At 31.8% G+C, this 20,381-nt stretch overlaps 1 protein-coding gene across 2 annotated transcripts in view; it reads left to right on the top strand.

Moving 5' to 3' along the window:
- The first annotated feature begins 9,448 nt into the window (after nt 1–9,448).
- The window catches only part of Mctp (multiple C2 domain and transmembrane region protein), a 204,383-nt gene continuing 193,450 nt past the window's right edge, over nt 9,449–20,381 (top strand). Inside the window, exon 1 of one of the 2 annotated variants that reach the window (XM_072533100.1) lies at nt 9,449–9,570. The gene's annotated coding sequence lies outside the window, so the exon portion shown is untranslated. Of the gene's footprint in view, nt 9,571–18,711; nt 18,849–20,381 lie in introns of those variants that run through there. The other variant, XM_072533099.1, reaches the window with a different exon arrangement.

Here is a 20,381-nt window from a genome sequence, read left to right on the forward strand (position 1 = left end):
GGTTTTACCAATTTGGAGGTTAGGTCACAAAAATAATTCTCTTTAACCCTTTCTTTCTACCAGCGACACATACGGTTTGGGGAAAAGTGCCACTGTTCCTAGTGACGTATATATATGTTCTCGAGTGAAAACGTTTTTAATACCATGCTGTTTGTATACGGCATCAAATTTTTTTTTGCACCTCTGCCAGCCCCATTGCCGCATCTATCCGACATTGTTACAATGCCATCAGCAACAATCCCGTATTGGTACGCTCGAACATGCATTGTGATGAACCCTCTGCCGTATTGATACGGCGTTTCGGTAACTGCCGGGTATGGTCGGGTTTTTGGTCTATTTTTAGCATGCGTCTTGTACCGCAAATATCACGTTAGCCACGTTAGCACGGACTACGCAGTATTCTGCTGTTACTGTTGCAGTGCAAATGTATTGTGAAATTTCAAGAAAATGTCTGATTCGAGAAAAAGAAGGCGCTCATGCGATACAGGTGGTTTGTGTGGACTAACACAAAAAGAATATGATGATATACTGGCATGCTTGGATTCCGATGAAGAGCCTTTTGTAGAAAGTGAAAGCGATTATGTACCAGATAACGATGATTCAGAAGAGGAGGAGATTTTTAATATTATTTATGGGAATGATGAAGCTATTTCTGAAAATAAAGGTGCTGATATGTCATATCAGTAGGTTATGATTACGGTCACGGGGCTCTAGACACAATGTATGGAGACTCTTTGTCAGTTGTCACTACTTGTGAAGATCATTGTTAGATCATGGGTTTTGGGGGATATTGTTGATTCTTGGAGACTTTGTTAAAAAGTATGTTTAAATAAATGTATTAAACACAATGAAATATTATTACTGATAAGGACGAAGCCAAAGTTGTGGTTTCAAATACATCAAGAAATGAAAGCAAAAGAGCTTTAGCGGATGATTTTAGTATACAGTGGGATAAACAGCAATTTGTTCCTGTCGTGTACGAGTTTGATGACACAAATTCAGGTGCCCATTTAGACAATATTGAGAATCCTGCCAGGGAAATAGATTGTTTTCTTTCCTTTCTAAATCCAGGTACCGTTAATTTAATTATACATGAAACAAATAATTTTGCTGCAGCGGAAGTTTGCAAGAATAAAAAGATTGCTTGGTCGCCACTTACAGAAAATGAATTTTTTACATTTAACGCTGTGCTATTGCTCGCAGCACGCCATAGAAAAGCCAAACTTACAGAAAATTGGTCAACAAACGATTTGTTATATATACCCATATTTTCTAGTGTAGTGTCCCGGAATCGTTTTCAGTCTATACTGAGAATGTTACACTTCGCTAAAAATGCTGATCAACCTCAAGCGGATTCTTATTACAAGATGCGAGGCGTTTTTTCGCAGGTAAAAAACTCATTTGCTAATAATTTTACGCCATTCCAAAATCTGGTAATCGACGAAAGAAGGGGTGGTGCTAGGAGAGGAAAACATACTGAAAAAATGAGATTCGTGAAACAGTTTATAGAAAATTTAAAATGTATTGAAAGTCACTATTGTAGAGGCAAAAGTACTAGACAGTACTTACCATGTGAACTTTCCGTTAAAAAATTAATGGAAATGTACAACAATAGTTGCCCTGAAAATTTAAAAGTTAAACGAACTTTTTACAGAAAAATTTTCTATGAAGATTACAATATTGGCTTTGACACTCCAATTACTGATGCCTGCTCTCGATGCATTGAGCTAACAGAAAGAATAAAAAACGAAAAGGATAAAACTGTACAAAATAAACTTAATTAATATTTAAATGGGAATAAGCCACAATTAAAGGTTAAAATACATTTATTGACGTTTCAATTTCCACTTCGGAAATCGTTCTCAAAATATAAACATTAGTAAATTAAACAAATTTTGTTTTTGTTACTTAGTGAAAAATTCTTCTAATAATTTAATTTTATCTGACTCATCTATATTGACAATTCAGACATACATTATACATTTTAAAGTAGACGACTTTAAAATGATATTGCCAATATTGTTGAGTTGCGTTCCTGGGACGACTTTACTTATAAGATAGTTCATTCGATTACATGAAATCAACTTTAACGTGAGAATATCCGTCAGAAAAAATCATAACATGTAATTCGTCTTTAAAAAGACAAATACATGCCATGATGACAGTAAAATTCTCCCGTTAGTGATTCCATAGTAAATTATGAGGAAAAAACCAGGAAAAAACCTCATAATACTATCCCGACATGGTAAGTATTTGATCTTGCATTTAGTTTACCTTCAATAAATACCAAATTCCGATTTTATATGTTTGTTATTTAAAAAATATAAATGATGTATTCTCTATATGTTACTGACTTACCAATACTGGTATTTTCCTTTTAATAACTTCCTCTTTCAATATGGGTAACCAGATCCTACTACATTCTGCCGAGGAATTCGCGACGCAATTGGTCTCATTTAGCATAATTAGAGCCGCTTCTTTGATTTTTTTCTTTTTACCATCAGTTTCTTTTAGGACTATATTTGAATCATTCCATTGAACCCTATGTTCATTATCCCATGCATGTTTACATATTTGAGATATTCTTATTATATTCTCACGTTAAAGTTGATTTCATATAATCGAATGAACTATCTTATAAGTAAAGTCGTCCCAGGAACGCAACTCAACAATATTGGCAATATCATTTTAAAGTCGTCTACTTTAAAATGTATAATGTATGTCTGAATTGTCAATATAGATGAGTCAGATAAAATTAAATTATTAGAAGAATTTTTCACTAAGTAACAAAAACAAAATTTGTTTAATTTACTAATGTTTATATTTTGAGAACGATTTCCGAAGTGGAAATTGAAACGTCAATAAATGTATTTTAACCTTTAATTGTGGCTTATTCCCATTTAAATATTAATTAATTTAAAATGCCACAAGAAAATAGCTTCAGAACAATAAAAATAAACTTATGATCGAAAAAAGATTACATAAGCTTCGTAGCGCAATTTTTTTTCATTTTTTGCGTGAAAAACGTGATGAAATGTTGACATTTTCATACGACTGTCAGAAATTATAAGTTAACCCGAAAATTTCCGATCAAATAGTGTATAATAGTACAGCAGACAGCTTTACACGTACAATTTTTCTGTTATTATTGGAACTTTGCACAATTCCCTAACAAAAGTAAACGTCGTTACTTTTACTTGAATGGAACGTGAATATCAGAAGAGTTCTGACGAAATTGCGCCTGCAGTATTTCATATTTTTTCTTCCACTGATATAAACAACATTTCAAAATTACGACCGTGCGCCGATGGTTGTAGGGGACAAAATCGAAATTCTATTATGACTGGAATGTTAATGTACTTTTTAGGAAAAGTCTCTCCTCTCTCTTTAAAAACAATTGTAATGGTTTTTCCCGTAAGGGAACACTCTTTTCTTTCCTACGATAGAGTATTTGGCAGGATCGAGAGGAAATAAAAAAAAATTCCTGTTATAACCAACCCAGACACTTACATACAAATTTTCAAAGAAAGCGCAACGGTCCATAAATTGAAAAATTGCCATGTAAGAAACTGGAGACGATCTGCAAAGGAATGTGTCAAAGGTGTGTAAAAATGGGGACAAAATCGAAATTCTGTTATGACTGGAATGTTAATGTACTTTTTAGAAAAAAGTGTCTCCTCCCTCTTCAAAAACAATTGAAATGGTTTTCCCGTAAGGGAACACTCTTTTCTTTCCTGCGATAGGGTATTTGGCAGGATCGAGAGGAAATTAAAAAAAATGCCTGTTATAATCAACCCAGACATCTACATAAAAAATTTCAAAGAAAGCGCAACGGTCCATAAATTGGAAAATTGCCATGTAAGAGACTGGAGACGATCTGCAAAGGAATGTCTTAAAGGTGTGCAATCTTGGCATTTTAAAATATCCCACTGTAAGCGAATCATTGTAGAAAAAAAGAATAAACGAGATGTTACAGTAAAAGGAGAAGAATATTACAGTAGTGACCTTTGTATCATTGTAGAAAAAAAGAATAAACGAGATGTTACAGTAAAAGGAGAAGAATATTACAGTAGTGACCTTTGTCAATCATTGTCTCTCTGAAAACGTGAAAAAAATAATTCAAAAATGGTACTATATGATTTGCCAAAGGGAGTTCAAGTTAAAAATGCCAAAATTAAAGATATTGATATTTTATTAAAAAGTCACTTTGGTTCGGAATGGAAAAACAATCCTGAGTGTTCGTTTTTTAAAAACTTTATGGAAGAAGTTAACGTTGTTCCCAATAACATCACTGAGCGAGAGAGATTACTGTGAAAGTTATTTTCCAGAACCTGCTGAATGAAGACTTTAATAACTAAAAAACGTATTTAGTGTTTTTGTTTTTTAGCTTATGTGATCTGTTAGGTATAAGATTATTGTTTCGAATAAAAATATTCATTCACACTACTTCCTTTGTCTACATTATTGTTATTCCAAAAAGCGTCTTATCCACTGCGTTGTTCCAAAGTGCGTCTTATCCAAATTATATTTAGTTTTTTTGAGCTTATGACGCAAAAACGATTTGACAAACCTTAACGTATACAAATGTTATGAATTATTAATCAACGCGAAAAAGTTTCATACAAAAAGAACCATCTGATAATAAAAAAATGTTTTTTACTAATTCTTTTTTAACTAACATTTTTCTCGAAGGGATAAGATTCACTTTGGAATGACCCTACTCATGTAAACAACTTAAGATACGCAGACGATACCGTCATTATTGCGCACAGTGCTGAGGGTTTGCAACGACTTTTGAATGACATAACCAGAGAGGGAGATAATTTGGGACTGAATATATAATATATATATTTAGGGATTCTACAGTATTCACTGCCTTCCCTCGCTCAACCGTTTCCATCTCTCTCTGTTGTTCCATTCTCCATCGTTTAGTCCTCTCTTACTCATGGCGTCGTCTACTTCGTTCCTCCAGGATTTTCGGGGTCGTCCTCTTTTCCTCCTTCCTATGGAGCTCCATTCGGTTATTCTTTTTATCCATCTGCTGTCGCTAGCTCTTCTTACATGTCCATACCACTTTAGTCTTTTTTGTTCTATATATGTTAGTATCTCTGTTTCTATTGATGTTCTTTGCTTTATTTCGTCATTACTTCTCCTATCCATTCTTGTTACTCTGCAGCATCTTCGCAGGCATTCCATCTCTGTTGCTATTATCTTACTGCTGTTTTTCTTGTTTATGATCCAATTTTCGGCCCCATATGTCATAATACTTCGCACTAATGTTTTATAAATCTGCGTTTTTGTCTTCATATTTAGGTGTCTATCCCACCATACTGAGTTAAGTTGTCGGATTGCTGTTCTTGTTATACTGACTGAATATAAACACAAATAAAACAAGAGTAATGGCCGTTACACGTGCACTAAATGCCGACATTAATATTCGTATCTACAACAAACAGATAGAAGCCGTACAAAAATTCCAGTATCTTGGTTGCTGAATAACAAACGATCTTGACTACGAAGTTGAAATACGTACTCGTATAGAGTATGCTAGGTCTGCTTTTCAAAGAATGAAAAAATTCCTAATAAACTCTACCTTATCGTTGGATATCCGATAACAATTTGTAAAAACATTCATTTATTCCATATTGCTATACGGAGTGGAAACATGGACTCTCGGAATCATAAGTATGAGACGAGTAGAAGCCTTTGAGATGTGGGTTTTTCGAAGGATGCTGAAGATCTCTTGGACAGAGCACGAGACCAACAACGAGGTGCTGAGAAGAATGGGTAGGTACTGAGAGAGAACTCCCAAATACTGTAAAAACTAGAAAAACGAGTTATCTATGACATATTTACAGAGGAGAAAAATACAACTTCCTACGACTGATAATGGAACGGAAAGTGGAAAGAAGAAGAGGTCCAGGAAGAAGAAAATGCTTCTGGCTGAAAAATGTAAGAGACTGAACAGGCATGGACACACATTCGATACTAAGAACAGCTCAAGATAGAGAGTAATTTCCTATAGTTATAGCCAACCTTCAGTAATAGAGAGAGCACCTTAAGAAGAAGACTATTTTATGTGGGGATATGTAAAGATGGTATAGTGTATTTTTATGTATGAGAGAGTAATAAAACAATAAATTATGTATGCAAATCCCTAAACTGTTGATACGGGTGACTCAATGAAAAACAGATATTTGTCAACAAGTTTACAGAAGTATATAGGAAAACAATTTTAAATTGAGTATGACCACCAGGTATAAAGGTTGAAGCAGAATAGAATACAATAGTTGTGAGGGTTACTAATCCCTAAATAAGGTTGCCAGTGTCGGAGTGATGGAGGTTAACAGGTACTAATGAATTTGCAAGAAATGTAAGATGTTTATTTTATTGGTTATATATAACCAATAAAAGTTTAATAAGTACCTACTTATTTGCAAAATAAAGTTTAATTCTTTAGATAAAATAAAACGTTTTATTTTATCTATTTGCAAAATAAAGTTTAATTCTTTGCCTATTTGCAAAATAAAGTTTAATTCTTTAGATAAAATAAAACGTTTTATTTTATCTGAAATGAGTGCATTCCACGAAGTAAGGGTTTCAACAATCAAACATTTAATTCTTTAATTCCAGGAATCTACGACAGTAATTGACTAGATAATTACCTTCTAAACTTATTCCACAGAAAATGTGATAATGGGCTTTTCCATTTTGTATATAGGAAGGTCCAAGTGGCGTATTCAAAATTCTTAACAGTTCACTAAAAGTAGGTACTTCAGTTGCAAGGTGCAGTTTATTGTGTATACTAGTGTTATGGAAAATTTGAAAGTGCCGTGTAAACGCCGAAAAATTGGTCCTCTAACAGTTAATGAAAAAACATTAATATTAAATTGTTTTAAATCATTTACAGACAAACGTTTATGTGAAAGTGTTGATGAGACCGTTGAGTTAGTTAGCAGTACACTTGGTGTTGGGAAATCTACGATTTACAGAGTTATTAAAGAAGAGAAATGTGGTAGTTTTCAAATGCCACGTAATGCTCCAGGGAAACCAAAATTTCAAATAGAATATCATATTAAAGAAGGACTTCGACGGAAAGTGCATGAATTCTTCTTTAGACAAGAATTTCCAACATTGGATAAAGTTCTTGTCTCAGTTCGAGATGATAAGGATTACCCAGAAATGAGTCGAAGTACGTTATGAAAACTTTTAAAAGAAATAGGCTTCCACTGGAAAAAGAATCCCAGAAAGTCTATTTTATTAGAAAGAAGCGATATTGTCATATGGAGAAGACATTTTCTAAGAACCATAAAGGAAATGAGAAACCAAAAAAGAAAAATATTTTATCTTGATGAAACATGGATCAACGAGGGTCATACACCAAATAAATTTTGGCAGGATGAAACTGTTACAAGTCAAAGGCACGCTTTTATAAATAACTTATCTACTGGTTTAAACCCACCATCAGGAAAGGGACGCAGGCTGATAATAGTACACATTGGCAGTTCAGACGGTTTTGTTGAAGGTGGTTTATTAACTTTTGAATCAACTCGTACCGGTGACTAGCATGAAGACATGAACGCTGATGTCTTTCAAGAATGTTTCGAACAAATGATAGATCTTCTTCCTAAGAACTGTGTAATAGTAATGGATAATGCAAGTTATCACTCCAGACTTATAGAAAGATTGCCCACAACCAAGTGGTTAAAAAAAGACTTGCAGAATTGGCTGAGTTCAAAAAATATTACGTACCATCCCGGATCTATAAGAAAGGAACTTTATTCGTTGTGTGCCCTTCATAAAGAAAAATTTAAAAAATACGAAATTGATGAAATTGCCAAAAATCGTGGAATGACAGTACTTAGATCCCCACCATATCATTGTGAATTAAACCCGATTGAAGTGGTATGGGCACAGATAAAGAGTGAAGTTTTAAGAAAAAATACCACTTTTAAAATTCATGATGTTAAACAGTTGTTTTTGGAGGCCGTAAATAATGTAAAACTTGAAAACTGGGAAAAGGCAGTAAATCACACTATTAAAGAAGAGGAAAAAATGTGGAAGCTGGACAATATTACTGATAAAATGATCGAGCCAGTTATTATAAATCTTGGTTCTGAAAGTTCATCTTCTGAATCTGATTTGGATTTGTAACAAGTAGCTGTAAGTTTTATATTAATATTTTTATTCATCTATTTAACATACCTTAGACGGTTTTAAAAACTCTTTTTCTCTTTTGTAATTTTTAAAAATTAAAAAAAATGTGAATTTTTTAAAACCCTTTTTAATGTAGGCCAGTCAGTTCTAATATAGTGTGTGATAAAAGAGGTCACTTTTGTTTACATACACATAACACTTTAGAACACTGAAATAATTCATTTATTTTTTACAATTATTCAAAATAATTTTTCAATTAACCTTGAGCACGCCCATGTAGTGGTCGGAGCTACCAGTTAAAATTATGCTTATTACTCTCTCGTTCATAAAAATAAACTATAGTGTACGCCGATAAGTATTATCTTTTGAATAAAGTCAAGTTTATGTCAATTTAAACAATCGTATTTGTTTTATTAAATTTGTTTTTTTAAAGTTATATACCTCTAAAAAAACACTCTTTATAAGGGTTGAGAATAAATTTATAAACCCATTTCTATTGTATTCTGTACGTCTACAAGGTAAAGAAGGCAAGAAAAGAAAGCTTGTGTCAAATTGAAACATAAATGTTTATAGGAATTTAATAAAATATTATGTCCACTTTGTAAGCGTTTTACATACACAGTTGGAGTTACAACTGGTCTCTCTCTATTTCTGTTTCTCTCTCAATTCCAATAAAATAGAGGTAATTAAGCTGTAACTGAGAAAATCCAATCGTCAACGTTTAATTACTCAATTTCTAGAAGGCTTGTTATCTTGTTACGCAGGATCAAACTACATCCTTTATAACCCACCGGCTTATGCTAACGTTAACCTGCAATGATCACGTGACCTTTTGATTGTACCATTCACTATTTGAAAATATAACGTTTTTGAAAACATCTAATTAACAGATATGTTTATGAATGTAAATGCATGTGAATGGATTATGAAATAGACAGACTTGCGCTTATTGCAAATGTGGTATTTCTTTTTTGGCCGTTTTATTTGAGTTTTGCTCCGATATAATTTTGACAGATCGATATCCTGGTGCCGTAATGTCAGTAGCTACACGGAGGTCGGGGGTATTGCACGCTTTTCTTTTGTTATAACCTACAAAACACGCGCACGTAATTTTCTGTAGTAAAATGTCTGTTACGACTCTCAACTTTAATTTTCGTTTATTCTTTTATTATTCAAGAGTGTGGTGGAAGCTGTGTGGGCTGAAAAGTGTAGTTATGTAACTAGGAAAACAAATTAAAATAGTAATTTTTCGCTTTGTATCTTCCTTTGAAATGATTCCGTCTAAACACTGTGATTCTACTTCTTCCAGTAAGAATATTTCGTTTTTTCTTTATCTAAACTGACACTATACTTGTGAATATTGACATTAAACATCCAAATCAGTGAAACAATAATTACACAGATTATTGATAAGTAGGTAAACATATATTTCCTTTAGCTTACACTACCACAAATACTTTTTTTAATTAAATCAGCTTGAATGAATAGCGCTTTAGGATACACAAGAAGCTCTAAAAGAAAAGTCTCTCTAATATGTACAATAATGCATGCTTTAACCATTTTTCCCTAGCAACCATTTGATTGATTTAAGTTTATAACTTTGTAAAAGTTTTAAACTCAATGTTTAAATGAACATTGAATGAAAAGTCGTTTATATTATGTATCCAGTATAATTTAATTTCTATTAGAAATTGATTTAGAATTATTTCTGTTTTCTACTTTATTTGTGCTGTTAATTGAACAAGTGAATTTTCTGCTTTTGAATTGGAATGAATTTTAAAGTAAGTAATAAGCATTTTACAAATTATTCTTCAGAATTTTGAATTGTCGGCTGATCACTGACGAAAAGTATTGTTTTATTCTTCTTTAACCCTTATTATAAGTTATTATAATTATTCTTAAATTGTGTTACTAAATAAAAAAAAAACCACTTTAGACAACGTTTTATTCAAAAGACAATTATTATAAGAGACAATTACAAATGGAAAGGTGTAAAATATTCCAAACAAAGGGCAACATCTCATTTTTTGCATATCATGTGAGATCGCTTCTTCTCTGTGCTACAGAAAGCACGTCGCCGAGAGGTACCTTTTACAGGTAAATGTTCACCAACTATTGAACTTCCAACTACAGGATCAGTAGACACCTTTCGTTTTCTACTCGAAAAATTATTTATGAGCTCATTCACAAAAAACTGTTTACTACTGTAGCATTTAGAATGTAGTACAATAGTTTAGTCCATCATTTTCTGGATTTCCAAGAGATATCGTAGCAAGAAAGCATCTGATCGAATCTTACATAAACCGATTGTAATCAATCACAAACTGGTTTTGGGCATTCGATTTCTTCTCGTATTCTAGCTTTATAAGTACGCTTTACAGTTCCTTTTTAAGCAGGATTATGTATATTGCCGATCACAATCACACATTTTTTCCTCTATCTCTCCATTTTATCACAGATATGTCTTAAGTTTGAGCAAAGTAAGAATCTTAAAGTTTTATATCTTTGTCACTTCGTAAAAACTACAGCCTATACACCGATTACATATATACATACATACATTATACCTATTATCATTATAGTGTATTTTCATGTATGAGAGAGTAATAAAACAATAAATTATGTATGCAAATCCCTAAACTGTTGATACGGGTGACTCAATGAAAAACAGATATTTGTCAACAAGTTTACAGAAGTACAGGTATAAAGGTTGGAGCAGAATAGAATACAATAGTTGTGAGAGTTACTAATCCCTAAATAAGGTTGCCAGTGTCGGAGTGATGGAGGTTAACAGGTACTAATGAATTTGCAAGAAATGTAAGATGTTTATTTTATTGGTTATATATAACCAATAAAAGTTTAATAAGTACCTACCTATTTGCAAAATAAAGTTTAATTCTTTAGATAAAATAAAACGTTTTATTTTATCTATTTGCAAAATAAAGTTTAATTCTTTAGATAAAATAAAACGTTTTATTTTATCTGAAATGAGTGCATTCCACGAAGTAAGGGTTTCAACAATCAAACATTTAATTCTTTAATTCCAGGAATCTACGACAGTAATTGACTAGATAATTACCTTCTAAACTTATTCCACAGAAAATGTGATAGTGGGTTTTTCCATTTTGTATATAGGAAGGTCCAAGTGGCGTATTCAAAATTCTTAACAGTTCACTAAAAGTAGGTACTTCAGTTGCAAGGTGCAGTTTATTGTGTATACTAGTGTTATGGAAAATTTGGAAGTGCCGTGTAAACGCCGAAAAATTGGTCCTCTAACAGTTAATGAAAAAACATTAATATTTAATTGTTTTAAATCATTTACAGACAAACGTTTATGTGAAAGTGTCGATGAGACCGTTGAGTTAGTTAGCAGTACACTTGGTGTTGGGAAATCTACGATTTACAGAGTTATTAAAGAAGAGAAATGTGGTAGTTTTCAAATGCCACGTAATGCTCCAGGGAAACCAAAATTTCAAATAGAATATCATTTTAAAGAAGGACTTCGACGGAAAGTGCATGAATTCTTCTTTAGACAAGAATTTCCAACATTGGATAAAGTTCTTGTCTCAGTTCGAGATGATAAGGATTACCCAGAAATGAGTCGAAGTACGTTATGAAAACTTTTAAAAGAAATAGGCTTCTGCTGGAAAAAGAATCCCAGAAAGTCTATTTTATTAGAAAGAAGCGATATTGTCATATGGAGAAGACATTTTCTAAGAACCATAAAGGAAATGAGAAACCAAAAAAGAAAAATATTTTATCTTGATGAAACATGGATCAACGAGGGTCATACACCAAATAAATTTTGGCAGGATGAAACTGTTACAAGTCAAAGGCACGCTTTTGTAAATAACTTATCTACTGGTTTAAACCCACCATCAGGAAAGGGACGCAGGCTGATAATAGTACACATTGGCAGTTCAGACGGTTTTGTTGAAGGTGGTTTATTAACTTTTGAATTAACTCGTACCGGTGACTACCATGAAGACATGAACGCTGATGTCTTTCAAGAATGGTTCGAACAAATGATAGATCTTCTTCCTAAGAACTGTGTAATAGTAATGGATAATGCAAGTTATCACTCCAGACTTATAGAAGGACTGCCCACAACCAAGTGGTTAAAAAAAGACTTGCAGAATTGGCTGAGTTCAAAAAATATTACGTACCATCCCGGATCTATAAGAAAGGAACTTTATTCGTTGTGTGCCCTTCATAAAGAAAAATTAAAAAAATACGAAATTGATGAAATTGCCAAAAATCGTGGAATGACAGTACTTAGATCCCCACCATATCATTGTGAATTAAACCCGATTAAACTGGTATGGGCACAGATAAAGAGTGAAGTTTCAAGAAAAAATACCACTTTTAAAATTCATGATGTTAAACAGTTGTTTTTGGAGGCCGTAAATAATGTAAAACCTGAAAACTGGGAAAAGGCAGTAAATCACACTATTAAAGAAGAGGAAAAAATGTGGAAGCTGGACAATATTACTGATAAAATGATCGAGCCAGTTATTATAAATCTTGGTTCTAAAAGTTCATCTTCTGAATCTGATTTGGATTTGTAACAAGTAGCTGTAAGTTTTATATTAATATTTTTATTCATCTATTTAACATACCTTAGACGGTTTTAAAAACTCTTTTTCTCTTTTGTAATTTTTAAAAATTAAAAAAAATGTGAATTTTTTAAAACCCTTTTTAATGTAGGCCAGTCAGTTCTAATATAGTGTGTGATAAAAGAGGTCACTTTTGTTTACATACACATAACACTTTATAACACTGAAATAATTCATTTATTTTTTACAATTATTCAAAGTAATTTTTCAATTAATCTTGAGCACGCCCATGGAGTGGTCGGAGCTACCAGTTAAAATTATGCTAATTACTCTCTCGTTCATAAAAATAAACTATAAATATATCCTAAGTATTTATTAGATCGATAAAGTGTTAGATTAATCGAGTTGCAATTAACCATTTCTTTGTATTTAACAAAATATATATTATTTTATTTCTATTGTTTTTTTTTCAAACCACTACGCTTTTGTATTACACAAAGCAATAGAAATCAAATTCAATCAATCAAGTCATTATATCTACTTCGTATCAATCATCTAAATAGATTTTCTAAAATGTAAAAGGCTATCCAGTGCATACACACAAGAAAGAAAGAATTTAAAAATCACAACAAAAGCATACAAAAAGAACAATGCAAGAAATGTTGACGGTTTTCCCAGTAATTTATTAAATTTGTTGCGTGATGCCAGTTAAACGTTTCCACTTCTTCAAATAAAAATCGATATAATAGGGAGCTCAACAAACGTGTTGCTCTTACAGTTAACAATTTAAAAAGAAATATGGCACACATTTTTGTTTTGGTATACTATAACTGTAAAGGATATATTTCGACTTTCTGAGTATTATGATTAAAGTTTATACCATACATTTTCCGGCAATTCCATTGTGAAGGGTATGAAATTTGCATACTTGCCATTCCAAGTTCAATAAGTAATTTTTTAGGCAATATTTATTTTTTTATTCAAATTAATACAGGTTTTCTTTTACAAGGTTGAGCAAAACTATAACTAATATAAATTCTTTATCATCCAGTAAGGGCAATTTGGTATGAAAATAAACATTAAAAAAACCAAAGTGATGTCAATCCTAAAAAACCAAAACGTACCTCAACCTTGCACATTTGGGCACATTTTAGAACAGGTCAATAGATTTAATTACCTGGGATGTTGGATCGATAGCAGCCTACATCCTGATCTAGAAATAAGATCGAGAATAGAACAGGCCAGAAAATCTTTCGAAAAAATAAAAAAACTGCTTTGTGATTCTCGAATAAAACTCGAAATTCGAATACGTTTATCAAAATGCTACGTCTGGTCGACTCTTCTATATGCAGTTGAAACGTGGACCCTTAAACCATCAACCGTAAATAAATTGGAGGCCTTTGAAATGTGGATCTACCGGAGAATTCTCAAAATTTCATGGACATCGCATACCTCAAACGAAGAAGTGCTGCATAGAATAGGCAAGGAAAGAGAACTTTTTAACACAGTAAAAGTTAGAAAAACATCATACCTAGGCCACATACTGAGAAATAATAAGTACCAATATGCCCAACTAATAGTAAAAGGAAAAATCGAGGGAAAGAGAGGCCTAGGAAGGAAAAGACTATGGTGGCTCAGAAACATCCGACAATGGACAGGGCTAAATTTTGAACAGCTAATAAGAACAGCTGAAGATAGAGAAGAGTTTAAAATTGTAGTAGCCAACCTCCATTGAGGAGAGGGCACTTTAAGAAGAAGAGGGAATATAAGCGACATTTTTGTAAATAAAATTGTCTGTTTAATGATCTACATACTGACAAAAATTTGGTCCCGATCGGTTGTAGAAATGTATTGTATGCGCGATTTTATGGGAACTTCTAGAACTACTTTTATTCTCCATGAGAACTTTTTTTTCTCATTAGTTCTACAGCTCAAATTGAGCCTGGAGCTCCTGTAATTTCTGCTTCCAATATTAGCCCAGTCTGATTATGCAAAAATCATCGATTTTACGGCAAAGTTTTTCGCAGATATCAGAAGCTTTTAAGACATAGGTGGGGGTGACTAGATGACGAATAGATGAAAAAGTAATCGTATTTTTGCCTTGCGTTTTTTTTAAACAATAATTTATGGTCACAATTTGATTTTTTGTCTATAAGTTTTTTCCCTTATATTTTACATAAACAATATTTGTCGATCATCATCAATCATTTTTTTATATCAAGAATATCTTTATTTTCCCGTTTTTTAAATTAAAATTGATAAATAATTTACGGAGATATTTGCAAAAAAGCAGTTTTTTGCACTAATTATAAATTTTATTAATTTTTATATTAACAAAATAAAATGTTAATTATACATTTGAACATCGAGGAATTACCGTCTTTTAAATTTGTGAGACCTTCCGATCGGTCAAATAGTTTAAAAGTTATTTAATTTATTTATCCCTGAGGCTAAATATTTAAACTATTGAACTTGCTCTATTAATGATGCTAGACACATTTAGCAAATTTCATAGGATTCTTTAAGACTTAAACTATCTCAGAAGTTGTGCATATTGCGTTTACATCGAAATTATTTACAAAATAAACGTTTGAAAAAGGGGTATGTTTTTTGTTTATAAACAACTGTAATAACTTCTATATTTTTCAAGCTACATACTGGTAAAAAAACTCGCTTAAAAAAAACCTATGACCAATAGGAACGAAGTTAGGGACTATTTTTTAAAAAATCATATCTCCATTGTTTATAAACATTAAAAAGTAAAATTTGAACAAATTTTGAATGAAAATCTAAACTTTATATTGAAAATTATAGCTATAAAATTCATCAAATTTTTCGAAACTTACAGCCCTTCGAAACGAAGGTACATTCGAAAGATCGACATAGGAAAGATAACTGTTTCAGCTCCGTTTTTTTTTTCGACATCGGAACTTCAAATTGAAACACGTAGGAAAAATTTACATTATCTCGGCTTTCATTGCAGCTAGAAGCCTCTTATTCTGGGGTAGCTCGTTGAAATATGAATAACTACATAGTTTTCACTGGCCGGAAAATATGGGAAACTTCGGAAAAATTGAGTCCATTTGAAATTCACGGTAAAAACTTACTTTTTTTTTTAATTTGGCTGGAATTGTCTGTCGCAGTATTAATAATGATGACATAATTTTCACCCCACCTCCAGAAATCTCGGAATATCCTGGAAAATCAACATATATTTTTTTTCATTTTATATCAATGATGTAATATTACTAAAAATTTAATTTATAAATTAAATTTCAGTTAATTTTTTACACATTATATTATTATATTCCTTATGTCCCTATATTAATTATAATTATGTTGATTTTCCGGGATTTTCCGAGATTTCCGATGAGGGTGAAAATTATAATGAGGGTAATAATTACTAGGTTTATGGGCGTAGCTTGAGAAAATACATAAAAACTTTTTAATAAACAAAATAAAATTTTAAGTTAAATAAAATATTCGTAAATTTAAACTTCAACACGTCCATTTTATGCATAAGATAAATTGTGTCCCTAGAAAAAGTTATATAAATATGTCACTGTGTTTAATAGTATCTGTTTTTATTTTTATTTTATAGTATTCTGTTTTTATTTAAGGTGTTTTCTAATACATTTTTCACACATAGATAATATTGCTTAGAATAAAGCAAGGCTGCCAACTGGATGTAAACATAACAATTAAAAAATCGCTAATAAACACTAGCAACTAATTAGAATTAAAAATGGTAATGAATAATGACTTTATAATTTAAGTTTATTAGTTTTTTGTCAATACGATCTACAAAAAAGTTTCTAAAGCATTTCCTTGATTATTATATAAAATGGGTTTTAGTTCTGTAAATAAGCATTTAACCTTTGGATATAAAGTTTATGGGTACATTCGCACATCTTTATCTTCTAAAATCTCCATACCGTTACTTTAAAAAGATGAGGAGTCTTTATGTTCTTCGAATAACGAATCTTCGGAATGTTTATCGTTATTCTTTTCTCGGGTTCTTACAGATGAACCTAACGATACTATTCCTCAAATATTGTGCTCATGTTTGTCTAAAACTCTTAATGATATATCTTTCACACCGGATGCAATTAAACATCATTTATGAAAACTACGCAATAATTCATCACCTGGATTAGACGGACTCATCTCTTTTTTCCTTAAACAATGTGCAGAATATTAGCCATCCCTATATCTCTCATAATGAATGCTTTTTTTAATCAAGGTTCTCTCCCCTCGTCCTGGAAATTGGCTTCGGTTATTCCTATATTCAAGAAAGGAAATAAAATTGATTGCAATAATTATCGTCCAATTAGCCTGGTTCCTACTGTTGGCAAGGTCATGGAATCGATTATTTCGGAAGCTACGTCTGAATTTCTTCTTCAAGAAAATGCCATCCCTCACCAATAGCATAGCTTTATCAAAGGTCGTTCAAACATCACAAACTTACTTCATTGTGTAAGTGATTGGTCGTTATCTTTAAACAATTGGCATCCTGTCGACGTAGTTTACTTAGACTTCTCCAACGCTTTCGATCTTGTTCGAAAACATCGATTATATCGAAAGCATCGATAGCACCTTATTCGGAACTTTCCCTAGAAGGAGATGGAGCATTTTGTAAACCATGTGGCAAATCAATAAGTTTTATTTTTTCTCGTCCCACAACATAACTAAATTCTAAAGCGGTTTTAGAATTCTAATTATTTTTTTTAAATTCTCAGATTTCAAGTAGAAAAAAGTAAAAGCTGCTGTTAATTTAAAGATTTTTTATCCTAATTTAATTCATTGCACTTGTGTAGCCCACGGGGTAAATAGAATTGCTAAAGAAATAAGAAATCTGTTCCCGTTGGTAAATAATTTTATAAATTTTATGAAAAACGTTTTTGTAAAGGCTCCGTTGAGGGTGCAAATATATAAAGAAAGACTTCCCGGTGTCCCTTTGCCACCTAAACCAGTAATTACAAGGTGGGGAACCTGGCTCGAAGCAGTTTTTTTTTACTTTGAACACTGCAATGAAATAGAATTAGTTATGTCAGAATTTGATAATGATATTTCCGAAGCCATTCGAGAAGCAAAAAAAAATATTAAAAAATCCCAAATTGAAATAGGAACTCGCTTATATCAATGATAATTATAAATTAATAGTTACCACAATTACCTTATTAGAAAAACAAGAGATAAATTTATGTGAGTCAGTAAAATTAATAGATAATTTAAAGACGAAAATTAAATCGGCACCTGGAAGTAACGGTCAATTAATTTAAAAAAAAAATGAAATATGTTTTCGACAAGAATGAAGGTTTTTCGTTTTTATCTAATGTTGCTAAAGTTTTTAATGGGACATTTTCCGAGGAATTTCAAATTATGCCAGATTTATTATCCGCTCTGAAATATGTACAACTACATCTGTCGATGTCCAACGTTCGTTTTCAATGTACAAATTAATTTTAAGTGATGGAAGACATAGTTTTAAGACCAAAAATATTGAAAAACATTTAGTTGTTTCTATTAATGATAAAATTTTAAGTGGTTACTATGTTTAATTATTCATTTACAGTTATTTAGTTACTAGTTTATATATACTAATGTTATGATTATGATGTGTAAATATACCTGCCTTAAGTTAATATTACGTTAATTCACTTTGTACAATAAATAATAAGTTATATTCCTTTATTACCTATATTTTGCCTAAATGTTAATATTCCTGCCTTTTTTAATAAAAATCTTTGCCTATATAGGCGCCTTTTTCTTCTATTTTTGTTGCCTATAAATCCGAGCTTTACTAAACTTATAACCTACTATTACCAGTTTTTTAAATGATTTGATAATGTTTTTGTTTTCATATTTTTTTAAGATTGACAAAAAATAAACTTTCCGACTACAAACAATTACATTTAAAATATACGAAATAAACTGATTTTATTATAAAAACATATTTAAAAAAGTATTTTAAATTACTAACGACAATCAACATGAAACTTAATTTACAGATAAACAGGAACTATTGTTTAACTCGTTTAATTTTTGAAAAAGCGACTTGTTTGCATGATTAGAATAATACCGTGTATTATTCGGTTTGTTTGTATATTTTGTGATGTTCTTCTGCTAGTTACGGTAGGTAATCAATTAAATCTAATTTTACTAAAACATTACAATTATATGGTCATATTAAACTTTTTATGTTTTTCTTTAATTTTAATTTAAGTTTTAAAAATTACTATTTCAATTTATGTTTTAATAGGCAAATATCGTTTATAGATTTTTATTTATCATCATCATCGTTCTCAACATATTCTACCGATTATAATGCAGCCGCCCTTACATAGTTATTCTTCATTTCTGCTCACGATTGTCTAAAATTCGTTTTTCTGTACCATGTTGTACCGGCTTGTTTCTTTATGCCATAGTCAAATCTTAAATTTGGACGTCGTCTTTTTGATCTCTTGATGCCTCTTGAATACCACAGTGTAATTCTTGTGGACCAACTATTGGTTTTCTGTCTGATCCATTCTATTCTTTATAAATTCCTCTTTGTTATACCATCGCTCCGTTGACCTTTGAATGACTTTTAGTTTCGAGATTTCGTTACTGAAAAAAATGAAAAAGATTCATTTTCAAAAAATTCAGAAGATGCTGAAGCCAGTTTCATTCTTCTGTTGATTTTTGGAAGTAGGAAGCCAGATTTACGTATTAATTGTCCTAAGTAACATATTCGTCTACTGTATTAAGTACAGTGTTCTTCGTTTTTCACAGCTCTTCGAAAACCTACAGCGAGCCTACAGGAGATGTCCCAGAAATGACATTAAGATTGTATTAGGTGACATGAATGCAAGAATAGGACGAGAGCAAGTTTTCATGCCCACGATAAGAAAACATAGCCTACATAACATCAGTAGCGATAGTGGATTACGACTGATAAACTTAGCAGCAATATGACTTAGCAGCAACTCAATATGATAGTGACTAGCACCTATTTTGAACACAAGAACATACACAAGGTAACCTGGACCTCTCCTGATTGAAGAACAACGAATCAGATTGACCACATCTTAATATATTCAAGGCAGACGTAATAAAATGTAGAAGTTATAGAGGCGCAAACATAGACTCAGATCAGCATCTTAGAAATTCTCGAGGAATACAGGACCCACGCAGGGCTGTAAAGCCAGAATGATGATGATGATGATTAGTTTCCACCGCTTTCTACCTAGCCAGTCATCATTCTGTGGATGCTTTTTGGACACGGCTTGTGAGATGCCTTCCTGCCATGTATTTCTAGGGCATCCTCTTCTTCTTCTTTGTACTGGTCTCTACTCCATCATTTTCTTTGGCCACCTATCTTCATTCTATGTCGTACATGCCCGTACCATTTCAAACTTTTGGCGTCAGTGGTGTTTAATTTACCGCTTTAATTTACAATTATACGATTTTTTTCTATAGTTTATTTTTATGAACGAGAGAGTAATTAGCATAATTTTAACTGGTAGCTCCGACCACTCCATGGGCGTGCTCAAGATTAATTGAAAAATTACTTTGAATAATTGTAAAAAATAAATGAATTATTTCAGTGTTATAAAGTGTTATGTGTATGTAAACAAAAGTGACCTCTTTTATCACACACTATATTAGAACTGACTGGCCTACATT

This window comes from Diabrotica undecimpunctata, chromosome 5 (assembly GCF_040954645.1).
Source record: "Diabrotica undecimpunctata isolate CICGRU chromosome 5, icDiaUnde3, whole genome shotgun sequence".
Classification (NCBI taxonomy): Eukaryota; Metazoa; Arthropoda; class Insecta; order Coleoptera; family Chrysomelidae; genus Diabrotica; species Diabrotica undecimpunctata.